We start from the raw sequence: 22,197 nt of genomic DNA, 5'->3' as shown, positions 1-22,197 counted from the left end.
CGCTCACAGCAGCATTATTCACAAAGCCAAAAAGTGGAAACAATCCAAGTCTCCATCGACAGGCAAACGGAGAAGCAAGCGTGGTCAACCCAGTGTAGACCCGGCGTGGACCCCCCTCAGCCGTAGCTGCGACGCGGATGCACCCGGAGGACACGCGCTCAGTGAGAACGGCCAGACGCCAGGGACGAACGCCGTAGGATCCGCTCACCTGCGACCCTGGGGCGGCCGGACCCACGGACACAGAGAGGGGAGCTGGGGGCCGGGGGCTCCTATCTGCCCGACGAGCGGTCCCGGGACGGAGGGCGGCCACTCGCGGGGCGCCCCTGAACCGCACGCGTCAAACGCTCGGATGGTGGACGTGATGCTCTGTGTCGTTCACCACAGTAAAGGAGGGAGGGGGAAGAAAATTCCAGATGCGGGGAGGAGGTGGGGGGAGGGGAGGGGACCGGTGGGACTGGGGGGGGGGGCCTGGGGGGGGGGTGGTCTGTGTGTAACGGGGCAGAGTCCAGTCTGGGAAGACGGACGCGTTCTGGGGACGGACGGAGGGGGAGGGGGCGGCTGCCCGACAGCGTGAATGCACCTGACGCCCCCGAACTGTGCCCTTAAACTGGTTAAGATGGTAAGCTTTATACATACGGTAACTAGGATTTAAAAAAAATTTTTTTAATGTTTTTATTTATTTTTGAGAAAGAGACAGAGTGTGAGCAGGCAAGGGGGCAGAGAGAGAGGGAGACACAGAATCCGAAGAAGGCTCCAGGCTCCGAGCTGTCAGCACAGAGCCCGACGCGGGGCTCGAACCCACAAACGGCGAGATCATGGCCTGAGCCAAAGCCGGACGCTCAACTGACTGAGCCCCCCAGGCGCCCCTAGGGTTTTTTAAATTAAAACTTTAGGGATGCCTGGGAGGTTCAGTCGGTCGAGTATCCAACTCTTGGTTTCAGCTCAGGTCATGATCTTGAGGTTCGTGGGTTCGAGCCCCACGTCGGGCTCTGCGGGTCGGCCCCAAGCCCAGCCAGTAAAAGCCTTCAGAAATGAGTCTCTGAATGTGGCCAGGACCCTCTAGGACCTTCTGAGCTGCAGCACGCCCAGCAGCTGGGGGAGGGGGAGGCAGAGGAGTGCCCCCAAACACCCCAGGGGCCTCCCAAGCAGAACTCGGGCCTATTCCCAAGGATGCTCGGTGGAGGGGACTTCCCATTTTCCTGGGTTATGGAGAACCTGACAAGGGACCCAGAGCAAAACCAAGGGCCAGCCTCCCACAACCTTGGGGCCCTCACTGCTGTGGTCCAGCCTGGCCCAGGTCGGTCTGCGTGGCTTGGAGCGGTGTGCGGAGAGACCAGGGACCCTGCTCCTCCGCCAAGAAGCACCTGAGGCCCCCATCACAGGTCTCCAGAGCCAGCCGCCTGCTTCTCGGGGTCCCGAGGCCAGCGGGGCCCCTCAAGATCCGGGCTCGTGTGGTCCCGAAGGACAGCACAGCCTCTCGGCTCCCGTGGCCCGCAGCCGGGACACTGTGGCCCTCCCGCCTCCTCGGCTGCATCATTTCCCCTCATCAGCTTACTTTCCTTCTAGGGGGAGGAAGGAGGAGGCTCCAGGGGCCTCAGGAGCCCGAGTCTGCACTAAGGTTTGGGATCCAGCACACGGCTAGGCCCAGCCCCGAGGGCTCCTCTGGACGACACGCCTTTCCTTCCCTGGCCCTTCACATGACAGGGGCTGGCCAACTAAACTGGGTTACAACAATTAACACAAATTCTGCCGCCTGTCCCAAAACTTACATAACCGCAGACACTGTGCCTCAGGAAACTTCCTCCGCCCATGGCCCCATTTCCTGCCCTCGACCCTGGGCTTTGGTCCTGGAAACAAAGCTGCTTCTAGATTCCCCAGCTGGTACTGGCCCTCCGGCCCTGCCAGCCAGTACTCGTCGGGGCAGCAGCCTCTGTCTGTGTGTCTGGCTGCCCACCCTCCCAGGCCAGCACAGGGCCAGCCCCCCACTTCCCAAACAGCACCCCCTCCCCTCCGGCACCAAGGGGTTTCTGTGACCTCCACACACCGGACAGCGTCCCCCCAGATTCACGTCCACCCAGGACCTCAGAACGGGACCTTACTTGGAGTCTGGGTCTTTGCAGATGTGATCGGTTAAGGACCGAGACGAGACCGCCGTGGGTTGAGGGCGGGCCCTGCATCCCATGACGGGTGTCCTCGTAAGAAGAGGGAAATTTGAACACAGACGCAGAGAGGGAGGGCGGCCATGTGACAGCCGAGGCAGAGGTGGCAGGGACGGGTCTACAAGCCAAGGGACGCCAAGGACCTCCGGCACCACCAGACGCCGGGAGAGGCCAGGTTCTCCCCCGGAGCCTCCAGAAGGGGCCAGGCCTGCCGCCTCCTTGACTTTGGACCTGTGGCCTCAGAATGGCGGAGGGGATACATTTCTGTCCTTTGAAGCCACCAGCTTTACGGTCACTTGTTGCCTGGGCTCCCACCGCCCGCGCCCTCCCTGCCTGTTGGCAAATATCACTGCCCTCCCGGGGCGGACAGACCCCATGGGGCGCCCCAGAGCAGCAGTCACAGAACAGAGGGGGGCACCACAGAGGGGAAGGAGCTTGGCAGGGAAGAGAGCAGCACTGCCTCATCACGGCCGGGTCACGGCACGCACCAGCACACCGGGGACGGCCCCCACCCTCCAGCGAGCGCGTCTGTGCGTGGAGCCTACGAGGCACCTTTCCGGGGCCATCTCGGTGACCAGAGAGGGGGTGGTGCCCCACTTCCGTTTCTCCTTCAAAGCTCTTCTCACTTGTGGGGAAACTGAGGCCCAGGAAGGCCACGGTAGCACAGCACCCAGTAAGGAACAGCGCTCAAAAATCCCGAGATGAGACTCGCTCCGAACCTGGATTCTGCAGAAAGTGGCCGCTCGGCTGAGAACGGCCCCGAGTGGCCCCGACAGGATCGTGGGGATGGTCACGGTCCCGTCCAGTCCCAGCGGCCCCCAAAACCCTGTCCTCTTCCTGCCTGTGTGGCCCTGAGGGGGAGAGAGCCTCCCATCCACACGGGGGGACGTGCGCTCGGTCCCAGGCTCCTTGGCCCTGCCCATATGTGACCACGTCCACGGGAAATGCAGGAGACCCGAGGTCCCCGGGGCACCACCAGCTTCCACGGTTGCCAGGCGGACCCTACTTCTGGGGACCCGTAAATGGGCTCTTCTGCCATGGGGGGTCAGGGATCTGTACGCCACACTGGCCCCGCCCGACTTCTTCTAGACGGTGGGAGAGAGAGGACATTGGGAAGGGATCACAAAGCCATGAAACTAGAGCCCCCCCGCCCCCCGTCAGGACCAGCTGGGGGCTGGTGGCGGAGGGAGCCGTCCTCAGACTCTGGCCACCTCGCATATCCACAGGCTGGCCACATGTCCCTCAAGGCCGCCCCAAGCCCCTCCTGCGAGCTGCAAAGCTGGTCAGGGTGACGGCCTAGAGCAGCCGGAGGCGGGGCCAGGTCTGTGACCTCAGTCCCTTCCTCGGGGACTCACCCGAACCCCAGAGGCCACCGCAGCAAACACCACCGGCTACCTGTAGTGGACGGGGACCTCAGGGAGGGCCTGGCCCCGGCATGGAGGCAACGCGAGCTCAGCAAACCTCACGGAGCCCGGCAGCAGCTTGGACGAGAGCCACGCCAAAGCCTCCACCGCGTCCACTCTGCCCCCGGCTCCCCGGGTCCCTCAGCGTCCCCACCCCCGCCACCCCCATGTGCCCCACGCCCATCCTGGGAGAAGGTTCCCGGAGGAGCCAGCGGGCAATTTGCATAATATTCTTTGCAAGTTAATATCAGCCTCTGATAATGATCTCGGCATAGCGTGGAGCGCTGAGGCGGCTGTTACAACACTAAGTAATCATATTTTAAATTATGTTTCCCTTTATAGCAAGGTGTTGCAAAAACACACAGACATGAAATCTGTCTGTAGCAGCCCCACTGCCAAGCACCTGACCAGCTTCCCAGTGGCGGCTGTGACTGCAGCACCGGGGCCCGGGAAGCCCAGACACCAGGGGCCACACGTCACCCCCAGGGCCCCAGCCCCATCGTCACCGGGGCCAGGGGGCCCTTCCCGGCAGGGGCGCGTCTACACGGGGATGTTCACGGGGCACCTACCGCCCACTCTTGCGGGGGGTCCCAACTGCCCTGGCAGTCTCTCCCTTCCCACCCTCCCCGGCCCCGGCCTCACGCTGGAGACCCCAGTGCCCCGGCGGGGGGCAGACTTCGTGGGATCCCAGGCAATACACAAGCCTAAGAACTCAAACGTCTAGGCTTTGGTGCCACAGGCCCTTCTAAGGTTGCGGCCTGGCCGGGGTCACCCGTCACCCCTCACCCAGCGTGCGGGCAGGTGGGCTTGTCCTAGACTGTCGCACCTCCATACCCCAGATGCAGCCCGTGGTGCCTCCGACAGCCCGGGGTGCGAACGTCATGGGCGACCCGGTGCCTGGGGGTGGGGAAGGCGAGGGCCCGAACAGACGCGGCCCCTGGGGCAGCCGTGGGGGGGGGCGCTGGGAGCCGCAGGGGCCTCCGCCCTGCTCAGAAGGGGAGCCCCACAGAAGAGGCCACGTGCCCCCTGCTCTCCTCTCCTTTCATCTGGGAGCGAGGGCCACCACTCAACCTTTATTTTCTTAAAAGCTTTTTTTTTTCTTTTTTATTAAAAAAAATCCAATTATAGCACAAATCTCTCAGCAGGGGTCAGTGTGAAATAAGAATGGCCAGAGTTAATGGACGTGACACAGGCAAGATTAATGCCTAAAGGGCTTCGTAAGTTGTATGATGCAGATTTCATTAACATTTTAATTGTAATGTATCTTTTTAATCTTCCCTCTCTAATGGCTTTATATCCAAAAACAGGGAAGAAAAAACTGCTGACAACAACAAAAAGTATCAATATACAAAATTTAACAAAGGCGCTTAGCAGCGCAATGGAAACTAAATTAAATGAGCAAAACTATGTTCACATTGTGATTTTTCTAACGGCACAAAAGTCAGGAATGCGGCAAAGGCGGTTACTTCTCCCTTCTTGGCACAGAGACAGCGATGGGGCAAAAACGGGAGACAGCGGGGCAGCAGCCGCGGGCGCAGGTACCGCTGAGACCCGGACCCTTCTGCTCCTGACCCGCAGGCCGGGGCAGCACCCACAGTCCAGACTGCCAGCCGCGCGTCCAGGAGCCGGAGGGACGGAGGAGGGACGCGCCGTCCAGACGACACCAGCCATCAGAGCGGAAGGCCCCCGGTGATGTGCGGAAGGGGAGGGGGCATCTAGGGACACCACCGTAACGCGGCGGACATTTTGCGGGGCAAAGGCTGGGGTGGCGGATAAGCGGGCATCCGGCCTCCAACACCCACAGCGAGGGACCCGGGCAGTCCTGGCCAGCCAGCTCCAGCTCTCAAAGAGAGCGAGCGTTTCCACAAATACACCTGGTTCTGACTACCGAGGGCTCTGCAGATTTTTATTTTCAATCAACAAACACTCAGAGTCCCAAGCCTGTTGCCTGTTGCTCTATCTGACGGTTTGCGCCCCCTTCCCCGACGTGCCTTTTCTCTGCAACAGCCCCCACACCGTGCCTCCCTCGGGAACCTGCTGGCTGGGCCTGGGGGCCGGCCAGTCCGGGGCCCGGGACACAGTGCTGCAGTCGTGCTGATTGCTCAAACCCAGTGACTATATATGGGCACTTTCAGGCCTCTGCGGTCTCCGCCCCCGACCTGCCCGCTTCCCAGGCACACAGGCAGGCGCTAGGCGGGGCCCATCCATGGCCATGTGCCCTCCTGGATGCCAGGGCCCAGGGCCGAGGGGGAGGGGGAGATTCCTTCAGAGACCCAGAGCCAGCCTCTCCTCCCCCCCGGGACCAGAGAACAACGCCTCGGAGGAAAGTATGTCTGTGCCCTCCCTGGAGACTGAGAAGCAGCCTCCCCTTAAAGGGCCATGTGCTTCTCACTGGCTGCGGCCCACTCACAGGGAGGGGGCATCCCAGGAGGGCCTCCAGGCTGGGCCCAACCTGCACAGAGGCCCCAGGCCGGCTCGCTCACCTTCAGCCTCCAAGCAAACAAGGAAGCTACCACTCAGCATTGGAACTCACAGGCCAGGGTGGGGGCTCAGAGAGGGCGAGTTACGCATCCAAGGTCACACAGCTCCAGGCGGGATGAGACCTGGGAGAGACCCCGGAGTTCGTGCTCACAACAGCCCCCCCCTTCCTGAACCCAGGCCAGGGAGGGGCCCGGAGAGCCCAGGGTCACGGTCAGAGCCCCTCCATCCATTCCCCCGCGCAGATGTGCTCCCGCCGCCCTTGTCCTCAAGGGCACTGCCCCACTCTGAAGATGCTAACCACAGAGGCGGCCACCAGGGAGCCCCACTCCAAAGTTCACGTCCCAAACATCAACGGCTGCCACTTCCAGCCACCTCTGTGTCCGCCCCCTCTCCCCCACGGGCCGCCAGGCCCTCGCCCACGGGGCCCACTTCCAGAACCCAGCACGTGAAAGGCCGGAGGCCACCGTGGAGGAGGAGGCCCAGCTCCCAGCAAGCAGCAGCTGCACGTGGCACAGGAGGGAGCCGTGGGCAGCCCGGAACCAGTCTCCACAGAGCCCGAGGCCAGGCCTGGTGAGAGCAAGCACTTGCTAAAAGAGAAGCAGAGATGGCCGGGATCCCTGCCCTGCCCTGCAGGCGAGCCTCTGGCCTCACCAAGCCGAATGCTCTCCCCAGCCCGCAGCCAGGTCCCCTGGAGCCCAGATCCAAGTCGGGGGAGGACGTGACCCTTCAGGCACACCCGAGGTGGCAGCAGGTCACGGTGTGGGGTCCGCACATCTCTGAACTGAGGCGGACACACAGACAACTGACTGGAGCCCCCTGCTCATCAAGAGGGCCCGAGGGAGGGGAGCAGGCCAGGCAGGGCCGACGCGCAGTGCTGGACAGGGGCTCCGGGGGGCCCAGGGCCCGGCCTGGCCTGGGCAGAGGACAGGCCCACAGGAGCCAGCCCTGCACAGGCCCTGTGCCCACTCCCCGGCCCCAGGCAGACCCCTCACCCAACCAGACTTTACAAGCCCCCAAAAGTGGGGCCGCCCACAGAGCTGGAGAAGCTCAGGATCCAGCCAGGGACACCAGGGGCACCTGTTCCTGCCTTGGAACCACCCCCCCCCACGCGCAGTGGCACCACACCACAGGCTTTGCTCCCCTTCAAAAGACCAGGGCTGGAAGACCGGCCCCGGGGTCCTGAGCCCAGGGCACCCCTGAGGGACAGCAGCCTCGAGAACGAGCCAGGTAGCAAACACGACTCTGAACCAAACGTCAGCTCGTCGCGTCCCATGAATCTAGTCGAACTTCCCAAGTATGCCCGTCACACCGGGGCCTGTCAAAGGCCCTGCTTCCCAGGAAAACACGCGAGTGTGCCGGGGCGAGGGGCATGATCTGGGCTGCAGTCCACACGCGGACAGTTGGGCAGACACTCACCACACTGCCCCTGGCCAGGGTGACTTTTGCAACCCTATGGTTTCTCGGGACAACAGAACTCAGGCAGAGCCCAGGCAGGGGAGGCCAAGGTGAGCTGGAAGAGGGCCCATGGGGGCTGGGCCATGGCGGGGGGGGGGGGGGGGGCCTCAGGGCACTGACGCTTTCGCCCTTGTGGATGGCAGGTGCTGCCGCCCGTCAGGGGAAGCCCGGGGCCCGGCCTGGGCGGCCCATCCCCAACTCTGCACTCGGGGGAGCTCAGACCTCAGAGGCAGGGATGTGGGGTGGAGCCCTGGGAACACCCTTGGAAGACTCCTTGCCACGGTTCTTATCCCCTGTCCCACCAGGGGTACGGGGCCCCCCTCAAGCCATGACGCAAGGCGGGCAGGACCCGAAGGCAAGGACGCACAAAGGGCCCGGCTCAGGGCTTGCCGTCACCCCTTCCGTGAGTACCTCGTGCTCGCTTTAGCTGGAAACCAGAGAAAGCTTTGAAGGATTTTGCCAAAAGTGACCCAGGAGTCCAGCCTCCCAGAGCCGGCCTCTCTGGGCGCCCTGGCACACCCTCCAGCGGCTCTACGGTGACGATCCCGAGACACCCCCGTGCGGCCCGGTGCTCCCAGGTCAGGGGCGCGCCAGGAGTACGTGCTGCCCCCCTGCTCAGGAGGAGGCTCTAAATGGCTGCAGGAGAGAAGGGGCAAAGTCGCCCCAGGGTCAGCGTGGTGTCAGACACCCCGTCCAGCCCGGCCTCTGCCCGGGCCGTGACCACCGACAGCAGGTCTCTGGCCACTGAGAGGTGACAAGTGATATCTTCCACCTGCAGGCTCCTTCCAGCAGCCTTCACCGAAGAACGCGGGGGCCCCACACCCCGCTGTCACCTCCTTCTATTTCCTTCACTCAGGCTCCAGCCAAGGTACCACCCAACCCTGGAATGACCCTATTGAAATGCCAACGGGCCTCCTGGGAGGGACGGGCACCACAGGGGGCCACAGGAGCAGGGACAAGGTGATTCGTTGGAAGGGGAAGGCAGTGCCCGCTGCCTGACCCTTTACCTAACTCCTTCCTGCCGGGCTGTTTCCTCACCTGCGAAACGGAGCCAATAACACAGGCTACCTCTCCTGGTGCCCTTGCCAGGCTTAAATGACAATAAGTGTGGAGAGCCACCTACCGCCATCACCTGGGCAAACTGGAGAGAGGGAGGGGAGTGGGGTCAGGGGCTCAAGAGGAGAGGAGGGGGGTGGGGAGTCAGGGGCGGCGAGAGGGAAGACCAGGGGAGAGACCCACACCAGCCCAGCCCAGCCCAGCCCAGCCCAGCCGGGCGCAGGAAGAGGAGGGTGGCTGAAAAAGCAGCCTTACGGGATGGTGGGCACACGGAGGGCAGGAAGGATGGCTGCCTCCAGCAACCCCCCCCCCCCCAGGATGGGCTGGACTAGGACAGCCAGGTGCCCGGTAAGTCCGAAGAATTACCACTGGAAAGAAGGCGCCGACTGCCTATGGGTCCAAAACATCCCAGATCTACAGGCCCCCCGGGGGGGGGGGGGGGGCAGTGGGAAAGGTCTATAAGGCCAGCTCCGGGGGACCTACCACCGGCAAATCCACAGGTTTAATTAAAGGGCATCAGGACAGAGTTGGTAATCACCAGCCCCAAGACCAAACTTCTGAGAAGCCCGGAAGAGGGGACCCGGAGGTGACCTCTGACCTCATGCCACCCCCCCCCACCCCATCAACGCGGCAGACTTCGGAAGAGCCTGGGTCGCCTGCCCGGGCCATGGGCGTGGGCAGCGGGCTCAGAGGTCACCTCTGAGCTTCCTGGATAAGGGGCTTGGGCGACAAGACCTCGGCTCCGCAGGGTGGGCGCAGCGGGTGACAGGTGCGAGCCCCCCCCCCCCAGGGCAGCCGGCGCCCAGGTTCTCCCCAGGCTGGGGTCCGCACGGGGCAGGAACGGGGGTGGGCGGGCTGGGGCGCCCGGGCAAAGGGGGCCCGCGGGGACCGGGAGGGAGAGGCGGCGGCCCGGCGGATGCGCAGCCGCACGGCCGGCCTCGGACCCCGACCCCGGCCTCCACGCCGGGGCCGGAGGCCGGGCGTCCCGGGCGTCCCGGCGCGGGGGAAGCGCCCGGGGCCCCAGCTGGGCGCGGGCGCGGGCCGGCCGCCTCCCCCGGGCCGGCCGGGCCGCGCCGCCTCCCCCGGGCCGGCCGGGCGCGCCGCGCGAACTTGGGCTGCGGGCGGCCGGCGGGCACTGCGGCAGGGAGGCGGCCGGGCGCGCCGCGGAGTTTGCGGGAAGTGCGGCGGCGGCGAGCCGGCCGGCGGCGCCAAGTTGGGCGTACCTGCGGGCGCCCGGCCCGGTCCGGCCTGCGGCGGCAGGAAGTCTCGCGTCCCCGCGCTCCGGCTCACATGGACTTTCTCCGGCCTCGCCCAGCACCGGCCGCACCGCGGCGGGCGGGGCGCGGGGAGGCGCCGCGGGCCGTTTAAAGGGACAGCGCGCCGGCCGCGCGCGCGCACTCGCCGCCCCGGGGCGCGCCGCCCCGCCGCCAGGTGGGAGCCCGGGTGGGCGGGGGGAGGTGCCGGCGGGGGGAGGGGGCGCCGGGCGCGGGGTGGGAGTTGTCCCGGGGCGGGGGCCGCACTCCTCGGCCCCTCCGCGCCGCCTTCCCCGGCTTCGCGCGTCCGGCCCTGCGCGGGACGCTGGGCCGGGCCCGACCCACACCCCCCCCGCCCCCCCCCCGCCCTCCAGGCCTCGCACGGACCCGCGGAGACCGGGAGCCCCGGGCCCTGGAGCGCCCCCTCCCCGCGGCGCCCGAGCTAGCACCGAGCAGCCTCCGCAAGGCGGCGCCAAGCGGGGCCGCCGGCGGGAGGGCGTGCGCGCAAAGCGGGGATGCGGGAGCGCCTTTGGGCGAACCTGGCGTCGGGCCCCGGGGCCTCTCGTTAGGCCCCGGGAGTGGCCGGGGCTGCTTTCAGGCCTGGCTGGATCCGGGCGCGCTGGCGCATTATTGTCATTCATTCCCACCGGCCGCCCCTCCCCCCCTCCTCTCCCCCCACCTCGCCCTCCCCTCCCCTCCCCTCCCCTCCCCTCCCCTCCCCTCTCCTCCCCTCCCCTCGCCAGCCCGGGCTCCGGGTTTGCCCGAGGCCACACTCCTGTAGACACAGGTGCGCCTTTAAGTCAAACAGGCCATGCACCCGCACCCGCAGCACCCCACAAAGGCCCCCTTTTCAATCTGGAGTCTTCAGTCAGGACAGGCCAGAGACAGCCTGGCTCCCTCCCTCCCACAAGGGTCCTCATGGGAAAATGGGGGTGGTACCAAAACAGTGATCTGGAGCGTGGGGTCACCAGGAGGAGGGGGTTAATGTGAAGAACAAGATGCCCACCCACCCTCCCAGAGAATGTTCTGGACCCCTTGGGGGTAAGAGGCTAGGGCTAAAGCCCTGCAAGACAGTTAGCCAAGGTCATTCCTAGGACAATGGTCAGAAGCCCGTCCAAGAACTTCGGTCCCCAAGCACAAGCCGGGTCCTTCACCTTGATCGTACACTGACCCCTCCCGCCCCCCCAACTCCAACTTGAGACTGCACAGAAAACAGCCTCCCGCCAGCTCTCTCCTGCCTTGCCCTCTGGGAGGATGGGTATGAACTCTCAAGGACTCTCTGGGACGCCCCCAGAATCCCACTGAGACCTAAACAGGGCCCCAATCCCCTCACCCCCAGACCAGTCCAGCCTACTGCAGTTTCCAAGCCCAAGGGGCAGTCTGGCGTGTCCAAGGGGCCTCTACCCACCAGAGGCACAGACTTGCGGTTTGGCCTGTGCTCACGTGGTCCGGGAGGTGCCCTGCCAGCACAGGTGCCCGCAGGGTGGTGTGGGGCAGAGGCTCTGGGCCTCAGGATCCACCGGCTCCTATGTGCTACTGAGGATCTTGGCTGTGCAGACACCCTCCGGGCCTGGGAAATCTGGGCTTCTACAGAGGACACGCGTGAGCAGGGACAGACTAGCGTCTGAGCACTTCCAGCCCAGGGCGAGGGCACGAGAAGCCATCCATGAGTTCCTGAGATCCTCATGGCCAGCACCAGGGTCCCTGTGTGGATAAGGACCCACAGAGGGTCTAGAGGTGTGATGGCCTCCCTAGACAGGGCATGGGAGGCGTCTGTCTGCAGTCTCCTGCCCGTGGGGAGCTGGTTCCCACATTTGCACGATCTGAGTGCTTCCATCACTCTGTTTTCTAAATCTCAAAGTCTTTCTTCTTTAATGGAGGACATTCAGAAAACATTGTAAAGTTTTTAAAAGACAACAGATGACCAAAAACCTGTTCCCCAAAGGTAACAGGATTTGCTGCAGTCTCTGTGCAACTGGGTGTGAGTACACTGCACAAGCACATTTAAATGCAGATGCTGACGGCCCGCTGGCCTCCAGGCCTGCACCGCGTGTTCCGCGCGTGCTCTGTGCGTGGCCTGTGCGTGCTCCGTGCGTGTCCGCGCGTGCTCCGTGCGTGCACCGTGCGTGTTCCGCGCGTGCTCCGTGCGTGTTCCGCACGTGTCCGTGCGTGTTCCGCAGTGCTCTGTGCGTGTCCGTGCGTGCTCTGTGCGTGCACTGTGCGTGTCCTTTTTGTGGTCTGTTTGTGCTCTGTGCGTGTCCGTGCGGGCTAACTACGCTTCGACGGTCCGGTGAGGTTAGCTGTTTCTACCCCTGTTCTGCTAATGAGAATAGCGCCGCTCAGCAAGAAAGTGCAGCCAGCTTGGGGCTCGCTCAGCCAGGGCTCCCAGCAGGCGGGGAGCACTTGAGCCCAGCCAGGGCGGGGGCCTGAGCACCTCCTGCCTCCGTTTGACCATTGTGAGTCAGACGTTGTGAGCCGCCAGCTTGCTGCTGGCTGATACGCCGGCCCGGTGGCCGCAGGCCCCTCTTGCAGGACCTGATTAGCACCGCAGCCCCTCTGAGATGCCAGCAAGGGTTTTCTCCGCTCAGGAAGGCCCGGCCTGGCGTGTGGTCCTGCCGCCGGGGCGGAGAGCATCGGGCTGTGGGGGAAGAGGGAAGTCACCAGAGAGAGGTCTGCACACTGACGAACCACCCAGGTGGAGTATGAGGAGCAGGGCGGGGAACCAGTGCCGGCCACCTGTCTGCCTCCCCCTCCCCCACGCAGTAGGCTTTGGCGCCCCACCAAAGGGGGACGTCCTGCAGGTGGCTGTGTGCCCTGCGAACACCTGCCGGGGAAATGACTCCCCGGAGCTGGTGCTCCATCGAGGAGGGCTGCGGGAGCACCTTTCTCCTCCCTGGGCTCCCCTGGCCACACACACCCCCAAACTCTGCATCCTGCACGGTTTTCTTCTTGGGCCTCTGAACCGAGGGGTTTCAGGACCGAATGCAGCCGTCAGGTCTGTGCGCACTGCGACACCAGGTCTGGAGGACGCCGACCTCCTCCATCCGAGGCTCGTCTCCAACAAGGATTGAGGCCCAGCAAGCACACCCGAACTCACGCCTTGCTCCGCCAGCCGCCTCCTCGACTCCTGCCCACCTGGGTGGCTGAGGGCCGTGTCACGGAGACATGGCCATACAGAGCGGCTCCCCGTGCCCCAGACCCGCCCCTGCCTCCCCTGCTTCGGGGAACGTCAGCTCAGCCTTTGGGCGGCTCAGGCCCAACCACCTCGGACCCTTCCTCGTCACCTCTCTCGAACCCACGCGCTCCCCGCTGCCCTCCTGGTCCGACCCCCTTCTCCCCAAGTTACTGCAGCGGCCTTGAAGCTGGGCTCCCTGTCTCCCTACCTCCCAGTGCCCCTGCCCGGGTCTGTCACGGCACAGCAGCACAGAGATGGCTCGGAACGTGTTAGATCACATCACCCCTCTGCTCAGGTCCCCCAATCTCCTTCCCACACAGAACTTGAGCCCAAGTCTTTGCGATGGCCACGACCTGGGTCCCCACCCCACACTCACCCCTACCTGGTCCCCGTGCAGCTCCAGCATCAGCCACACTGGTTTCTGCATGGGCCCTCCAACTGCTGGCCTCCTTCTGCCCCAGGGACTTTGCACCTGCTGTTCCCAGTACCTGTGCGCCTTCTCCAGCACGGCCCCCCACCACCCCCTTGTCTCTGAGATTACTTACTTCCTTTGGGTCTCTGCCAGTCATACCTGGAGCCTGGGCCTTCCCGACCCTCCCATATAAAAGAGCCAGATGGGCCACTGCCAGCCAGCTCCCCCCGACCCAACCCTGGTGCTAATGCTAATCCACTCCTGACATGCACACCCCCTTCTCCCCTGCCCGCACGGGTACAGGCTCCCCGTCTTGCCCACCACCCTGGCCCTGGCCCAGTGGGATGCCCGGCACAGGTCAGGTGACAGTACCTATCTGCAGAATGTGGGAGCCTAAGGGGTGCTGTGCCCCCGTTGATGAGGGGCCGGAGCCCCTGCCCACCTGCCTGAGTTTGGGTGCCTCCTTCCTGCCCCTGGAGTGTCAGGAGTACCCAGTCAGCAGGAAGGGAAGCACCAGGCAGGGGACCTCAGGGTCAGAGCCCAGGCCAGGACTGCCGGCCAGCGAACAGCCCCATAAGCGATGGAGAGCGGCATTTTCCCCCTGATGTGTGCAGGGGCCTGTCCTCTCGGCGACAGCGGGGGGGGGGAGCTCCGGGCCGGGCCGTGCAGGGACCGCGGGGGGAGGGTGTCCGCCCCCCACTCCTGCCTGTTGGTACAGAAGCAACGACGTCGAAAAGCCCTTTGCTGCCGTGGCATTTGCATCCTCTCGCGAGGAAGCCTCTTTTAGCGTCCAAAGAGGAGTTTACTGGGGCCCAAAGGAACCGACTGACCGCAGGTCCCTAACCCTGCCTCAGAAGCTGCCCCAGGTGGGCTCTTCCCCAGCCACCGCCGCCACGGGGAGGGCTTTCCCGTGAGCGCCCGGCGGTCCCAGCATGGCAGAGTCAGGGAAGACCCCAGGCCTGACCCCGGGTAGCTGCCAGCAAAGTGGCGAGGCTCCGATTCCACCCCGCCCGAGGGAAGATCCGGGAGAGGCCCCGGCCACCTGGTCTGCGGCCACACGCCAGCAGCCCACAAAGCATCCCTTTGTCGGGATCCTGCTCCCTGCCGACTGGGCGGTGCAGGGGGGCCCCGCCCCCCCCCCCCCCCGACAGCCCCGGCTGTCCCCTCGCGGCCAGGGTTTGAGTGGGGCCCCCAGTCTCACCCCGGAGTCCGGGATCTCAGCGGGGGCAGAGGCCGGCCACGCCGCAGACCCCTACCCCCACGTCTGCAGCCAGGCCTCCAGTTTTAGCAGGTGGGTGTTTGCCCGCCCCTCCCCCGTCCCCAGTTTGGGATTCAGATGGAGGCCACCACCCCTTTTAACATTAAACACTCCAACCTGATCCTGTAGCCCACACCCTCCAGGAAGCCTGCCCAGGACCCCAGGGTGGCGCTGCGGAGCCTTTGAGGGGAGCCGGGATCCACGGGAAGGGGTGGGGGTGGGGGGCAAGAGCTGCCCACAGCTCGTGGCCATCCTGGGCGATAGGGCATAGGACACCAGGCAGGGACCCCACGGACCCAGGCCACCCTTCCTGCCAAAGCCCAGCACAGGACATCTGGAGGGCAGTGGCCACCCTTAAACACAGCCCACGCCCCTCCCCCGGAAACCACCTCGCTTTGGTTCCTGGCCCAGCTCCTGGAGATTGGGGGCGGATGGGGAGCTGAGGGCCTGCCCCCAGGGCAGCATTCTGTGCATTCCTGCTGGAGGAGGGGACAATGGAAGGTGCCAGCAGGTTGGGAGTCTCAGGGGCCTTGCCCCTCCCCCAGACCCTCCTAGGAAGGCCGGCAGCCAAACTTACCTGGAGGTCTGCCAGCTTGGCCTGTCACAAACCTTCCTGGTCCCTCTGCCGTTTCTGTCCTTACCACGGTTACCCTGGAGGATCGGCGGGAACCCCCAGGAGACAACAGACCCTCCACCCCGGGGGTCCCTCCACTCCCCCTTGGGGATGAACTGGGCTGCAAGGCACTTACACGTGGGCCTTGCACGCAAGGGCACATGTGGTCACTAGCACCTCTTTTGGGGTGTCATTGCTGTGCTCAGAAGCCCAGCGTGGCGTGCAGGCCGCGGTGGCTCCTGGCTCGAGCTGCCTGGCACCCCTCACCCACCGCCAGGTCCACGTCAGGAGCACTGGCCCACGCCGAACAGGGACCAGGCTTACTCTGCAGCGGATCTGGCAGCAGAGTCCCAGGGTCCCAGCCCCGCAGAGAAGCCCTGGCCAGGGCCTCATTCTGTCCTCAGTGAGTTCCCAGCAGGCCTGAGCAGCTGGCCTCTACCCGCTCCCCGGCCCTGGTCCTCCTCCCACCCACCCACACCCTCCTTGTAGCACACGGGCCACCGCCTGTGCTGGCTGATTGCCCCTGTGCCCACTGTCACAGGGCCTTTGCACCTGCAATTCCCCTGCCTGGGATACCTCCACTCTGTGTTGGCAAGTGAACTCTGATCGGTTCGTCCCTTAGGTGGTCTCCTCGGGTGCTCAGGGAAGCCATCCCGACCCCCAGGTGGCTCTCGCAGGGTTGGGCCCCCTCAAGGCAGCCATAGGTATGGCTATAGCACGTGGGCTAATCGGGCCCCTACCCAGGGTGAAGAGACACAGTTGCTGAGCTCCGGCAGCCCGGGAGGGTTGCGGGCCAGGCCCCTCGCCAAGGTGGGGGGGCAGGGGGCGAACAGGCTGGCTCGCCTGCCCCCAGAGCAGGAAGACCAGGTCATCCTTGAGCACAGCTGTGTGCCAGGCCTGGTGCTCGGCCACGGATGTGCTGGGGAGCAAGGTGGGCCAGGGCTGCAGTCCTGGGGCTTCTGTCCGAGCCAGGGGGACGGTCAGTTAAAAACGAAGCTAGAAAGTGCTGTGCGCACAGTGAGGTCCTTCACGCGGTAGGACAGCAGAGCGGGAGCCAGAAACCAGCCGGGGCGGCCACAGACTCACCTCCAGCTCTGCCCGCACGGACTGAACGCGTTCGGCCGGGAAAGGTGCGCGGGTCTCCAGGATCAAAGGTAGAATTGCGCACGGTCCAGCGGGTCCCCTTGTGGGTACGCACCAACATTGCAGGCAGGGGCTCAGAGCGCTGTCTGCACCCCCACGTTCGCGGCACCCTTCGCAGCGGCCAAGGGGTGGAAACAACCCGTGTCCTTCAATGGGACCGCCAGATGTCGTCTTTCTTACAGCAGAACGGTGTTCAGATTCCGCTTACGGGAAATACCTAAAGGGTCACGCTGCTGGAGACAGGGCGCAGTGGGGGAGGGGGGGGGGCCCTGACCGCTGGGTTCTACGAGACCCACTGGGGACTCCCCCGGAGTCCAGGGAGGGCTGAGCTGGTGAGGACCCCAGGAGATGGAACCAGGGGGAGGGAGCAGGGCGGGAGGCCTGCTGGGGGGCAGTTTGGGGGAACGTGGCCTCCCGTGTGGGCTGCGTGAGCCCCTGGATAGTTCCCGCTGGAGTCAGAGGCCCCGGGAGTCAGACCAGATGTGGCCAGGGACCAGTGCGCGGGGATGCAGGGTCCCTGCCGTCACCTGTGCTCACCGCTGCCCCAAAGCCAGTGGTCTGTGAGCGTCTGGCCACGCGGTCGAACTGCCCTCCACCAAAGACCTAGTGGCTCCCCGAGCCACGCTGCCAGCTTGGTCCTCCCCCACTTGCTACACCTCCTCCTGGGCCCCCGTCCTGCTGAACCACAATCTGCGTTGCGCTGGGACCCCCCCCCCCCCACATGACCAGTGTGCACATTAGGATCTGAGGTGCACTGGTCCACACTGGGATCCGTGGGGAGCGCCGTCGGGCCCTGCCTGGCCTGCCCTCCACCCCCGTGGGCCCCTGCCCGAGACCTACAGGCCCTGCTGGCTGCCAGCTGTGGACCCAGAGCCCTCGGGGATGGACGGGGGGACGTGATGGCTCAGACCCCAGACTCCAGGGAGCACAGTCCCCAGGCAGGACCGCTGGACCTGGGGTCTGCACGTGCAGGCTCTTTCGCCAGGAGCTTTCTCCCACTGTCAGGCAGCTAGAGGGCAGCTGGGCCCCTCAGATTCAAATCTGGGTCTGGCCCTGTGAGGAAAGCCGGGCACTTGCTGGTCTGGAGGCACAGAAAGACTAAAGCCATTCAGCCAGAGGTGGTGGGGCCAGCACAGTGGGCCCGGGTGTGCCCACCAGCAGAGCCCTCCCCTTGGGGTTAGGAGGGGACACATCCGCTCTGCTCTCTTGCCCTCCGACCCGCTGGACCCTCCTCTCCATGCCCCGCTGCCTCTCCAAGGGCCGCTTCACCTTGTCTGTATGGATCGTGAGGTTTAACTCCTCTGATGCGGTGACTCCTCTCCGTGCCTTCACCTAAATCCTCAGCGTGGGCTGCGGGCCATCCCCCACCTTGGGGCTTCCCACTGAGCCCCAAGGCTGGGAGCAGAGTGGCCTCGAGGGGCACGCCTCCTCCAAGCCCCCAGCAGCCCTGCTCCTGGGCCCACCGCAGGCATGGCCTACCCCCGGACGGGCCCCTGGGGGTGGTGTGGAGCATGGCGGGGTGATGGACCACCCCAGCTGTGGCTCCCACTCCTCCTTTCCCTCCACTGCCATTCTGGCTCGCAAGACGTCCGAGTTCCCCGGCAAGGGGTCCTGGGCCTGCTCTCTGCTCAGACGGGCAGCACAGAGGAGGCCCCGGGCCTCTGTGCTCCAAGCCCTGACCCAGGTGACACGCCTCACGTAGACTCTCCAGGGCTCTGGAGGGCAGGGGGAGCCCATGACCCACAGCTAGTCATCGACCGGGAGGAGCTGGTAGGAGGGCCCATGGAGTGAGCCCCTGCAGTCACTCCATGTGGCTGTCCCAGGCAGGGTCCTCCTGCTCACAACCTCGCCCACCCCCCCCCCCCCGGAGGAGAAAGGGATGTGTGCTGTCCCTCGTCCCTGCCTGTGTGTGGCCAAGCAGTCACGTGTCCCAGAATTGCCCTGTGGTCTGTGGGGTCCCCTCAGATGGCCACGGTCTGGGCTTCCCCAGGGAAAAAAGCCAAAAGTGACAGACGGGGGGGGGGGGGGGCAGCCCTGCCCCTCGAGGACCCGACTGTCTGCTCTGGGTGGTGATTGGGGCTGCAGGGGAGACTGAATCCAGCCCTGCCCGGTGGACACCAGGGCCCTGGTCCCTGCTGGCCGTGGCCATCATCCTCGTCATCTGTCTTTTGTCCTGGAAAATTCTTCTTCTTTTTTTTTCAATGTTTATTAATTTTGAGAGAGGGAGTGAGGAGCAGAGAGAGAGTGAGTGAATCAAAAGTCAGATGCTTAACCAACTGAGCCACCCAGGCGCCCCATCCTGGAGAATTCTGGGCGAGGCCCTGGTGGTTCAGATTCAGGCTGCCCACATGAGGCGGTCAGCCTGGGGGAAGGGCCAGAGTGGGCCTTCCGGTCACCAGGTGTGGCCTTAGCTCAGGCCTGGCCTACGTGCTGGTGACACGTCCCCATGGCTGCTGGAACCCCTGCCCCACCGGGGAACTGCCACAGCCCTGTGTCCACTGGGTCCAGGTACCTCCTTGTTTTTTAAGTTTATTTATTTGAGAGAGAGAGAGAGAGAGAGAACGACACATCAGGGGAGGCAGGAGCCAGGTCGAGAGTGTCTCCCCAGTGAACAGAAAGGGCGAAGGTGCTTGAGGGTGTGGGGTCCCGGCCCCTGCTGGTGGTGGAACCTGCCCCCTCCCCGCCCCCCACGCTCCACACCCGGCCCCAGCCAGGGCATCCTGGGCTGGGCGCGCCTGGCTCCAGACAGGTGTGTGAGCAGGGGCAGACCCTCTCCTTGACTCCCCTCCAAAGCTGCGCAGGGGAGGGGGTTTCCCCTGGGCATTCCGCCAAAGGCCCGGACAGACAGCTGGGTTGAATCCTCTGGATCGTAGAAGCCACCTCTCCCAAACCCAGGCAGAGCAGGCTCGTTCTGGTCGGTTGGAGCGTGTGACTGAGGCACAGTAAGAACCAGACGTTCCTAAACTTCCCTGAGGGGTCACGGCTTGTCAGCCTGCACCGCGGCCACCGTGGCAGAGACAGGCTTTTCCTCTGCCGGCACTGGCTTAGTTGGTGTCGGCACACAGACCCCGCTCCAGGCTGGAGGGGGGGGGGGGGGGGGCGGCCCGGCAGCTCGGCGCTGGGGCTGGGGCTCGCCCCCTCCGCTTGCCGGCTTGCTCGCCAACCCTGGGCCCCGCGGCTCCGCTGAGAGTGGGTCCTCAGGCGGCAGCTGGAGACTGCTGAGCTCGCCTGTCCCCCCCCAGCTCCCCCAGCCTCTGCTTCCGCCGGACCCCCTTCTGCAGCCGGACCAGCGCCCCGGGACCCTGCGGCCGGAGGGGGACTGCTGTGCACCGGGGCCATCTGAGGCCACGCCCCACGGGGCCCGGGGACATCTGTGAGTCCTCGGAGGCGAGTTTGGATCCCTTACACAGAAGGAAACTGGGTGAGTATTTTGGTTCCGCGTCAGCGGCGGCGGACTTGGTGGCTCTCCGCGCACGTGAATTAGGGCAGCACCGTTTCGGCTTCTGCGCGCCTCCCCTCAGTTTAAATCGGATGCTCCCATCTCCTTCCTCTTTTGTCCTAAATTTCCACCGCTTTGTGCAGCTGCACAGCAGCTGTGGCTTCCTGCTCTCGAGAAGGCTGAGGCGCGGGGTGGCTTCGCGGACTCCCCTCCTCCCAGGAGGGACGGCGGAGCCTGGCCCGGTCACGCCAGGGCGGGCGCAGCAGCTGGGGGACACTCTGTGCCGCCTGCAGGACACAGGTGAGGGCCGGGCACACACTGCCCGGAAGCGGACCTCGGAGGCGCAGCCGGGGACGCCCAGGGAAGACCCGTGCGAGGGCGCCGGGGGCCGGGTCCGAGGCGGCGGCTACCTGCCCAGGAGAGCTCGGCAAAAGGCAGCCGCCCATCCCCACGGACGCTTCTGGAGGGAGACGCTCCACCACGGACACCGAACTCGCAGAGCACGGAGTGACCCTGGACATGGTCGTGCAGAAAGCGTCAAGGGCCTACGGGCACGAGAACACGCCGTCCTCAGGGTCCACCCCGAGGTGAAGGTGTTAGGACACGGGGCCTTGGGGAGCAGAGGGGGTCATGGGGTGGAGCCTCAGGGGAGGGACTCCAGAGCTCCCTCGCGGCTCCCGCCGTGGGAGGACACAGCGAGAAGTCTGCCAGTGCAGGACCCTGGCCTCGCAGCCTCCAGAGCCGTGGTCGTGGGGCCGTCGGTGGTGTTGGGTTACGGCCGCGGGGATGCCCTGAGATAGGACAGCCCTTCACCCCTGTTCGTCCATCCCACAGCTGTGCCAGCATGCCGCACCCCCGGAGGTCTGGCCACCTACCCCTGAGGTCAGGACCTGGAACAGGTCTGGGCCACGAAGGGCCTTCCTGCCCTGTCCCAGGGCCATCTCATCTCCCTGACACAGCCTCGGCCCCTGGCTTCCACACCTTCCCCAGAAGAGGGCCACCCAGAGCTCTGGCCCACCGGGGCGGTCTGGGGACAGACATCAGGAGTCCCCCACCTTCCCCTCTGCAGCTCCTGCCAGTGGGAAACACCTGCCCCGGCTGCCCTCCCGCTCTGGGAAGAGCCTCGTGCAGCAGCAGCCCTGTCCCCTCCGGACTGTGAGTCCGGCCGCTCTGGCTTTCCTCTCCCCCGTCTTGCAGGGAAAGCTGGTCCCGGAGGGGAGGGAACACGGCACAGCACAGCGTCCAAGAAACAAGGCCCTTATGCGGGTCAGCTCAGGACCATCTGACCCAAACGCGGGAAGGGTTTCAGCTTTCTACAGCAATCTGTTTTCAAGGCCGGGACACGGGGACAGTGGCCATGGGAGGCTCCCCTGTCCCCTCGGAGAGCACCTGGGGGAAACACCGGTGCCGGTGGGCCGGGCCAGGACCCGTCCACCCCATCCTGCTCGGTCTCTGGGTGAACAGAAAACACGCCTGCACGCAGGGGCACGCGCACGTGTGAGCGCACACCCCAGCCACGCGGCGGGCTGAAGGGGCTGCACTGCTCTGAAATGCACGCTCACCACACGCGTGGTGCTGAGCACGGGCTGAACCCACTCCAGGCTGTGTCATTGGTGGGACCCTCGCGCCGCATCCGGGAGCCTGGAGCCGAGAACAGGGGGCGGGGCTAGTCGAGCACAAGTAATTCCTGTTACCCTTACGTCAGGCCGTCAGGCCGTGTTGTAAATAACATTCTATCACCCAAGGGCTGCCCCTGCCCCTGCCCTGTGCGGGAGGAGAGTTCTGGGGGTCCAGGCGGTGGGAGAATGGAGCAGGGGTGCGGCTGGGCCGCTGCAAAGACCTGGAAACGCACCACCTCTGCTCACCTGAGTTGGCAGGGCGTCAGGGGGGGCCCCGGGTGCCTGGCGTCGGGGGACTCCCGGGGAGGACTCCTGACCCCAGTGAGGGCAGGCAGGTCGCCGTTCCCTGCCCTTCTGAGACCGCGGCACCCGGTGCAAAGGCTCCGAGGCCTCTTCTGGGTCCACCTGGAAGGAAGGGGCCCGCAGCCCCGGCCCGGCCTCCTGTGCCCCGGTGACCTGGACCCGGCCCCACGGTGGGGGCACCTCGCCGGCACCGCACAGGGGACGCACCTCCACCTGACTGCTCACTGCTCTTCTCCCCGTGACCTCACCGGCGGCCTGGACTGATTGATCTCCGCATGAATATTCATGCGGCATTTCAGCCAGGACTACGCATGAATATTCTCAGGAAGGGGACTGGATGGCGGTCAGCATGCTGATGCCCACGCGCCGGTGAGGCTTGCACATCAGCACATCGGCCGGCGGGCCTGTGGGCTTTTGTCTGAACACTC

The 22,197-nt window shown here is 65.2% G+C and overlaps 1 protein-coding gene across 4 annotated transcripts in view; it reads right to left on the bottom strand.

Moving 5' to 3' along the window:
- Positions 1-9,935, bottom strand: part of NACC2 (NACC family member 2) — a 70,954-nt gene extending 61,019 nt beyond the window's left edge. For all 4 annotated transcript variants that reach the window (XM_053204380.1, XM_053204381.1, XM_053204382.1 and 1 more), the window contains exon 1: positions 9,778-9,935. The gene's annotated coding sequence lies outside the window, so the exon portion shown is untranslated. The remainder of the gene's footprint in view (positions 1-9,777) is intronic.
- Between the last annotated feature and the right edge of the window lie 12,262 nt (positions 9,936-22,197).

Source organism: Acinonyx jubatus, chromosome D4 (assembly GCF_027475565.1).
Source record: "Acinonyx jubatus isolate Ajub_Pintada_27869175 chromosome D4, VMU_Ajub_asm_v1.0, whole genome shotgun sequence".
Classification (NCBI taxonomy): Eukaryota; Metazoa; Chordata; class Mammalia; order Carnivora; family Felidae; genus Acinonyx; species Acinonyx jubatus.
This window is presented reverse-complemented; position numbering and strand designations above follow the sequence as displayed.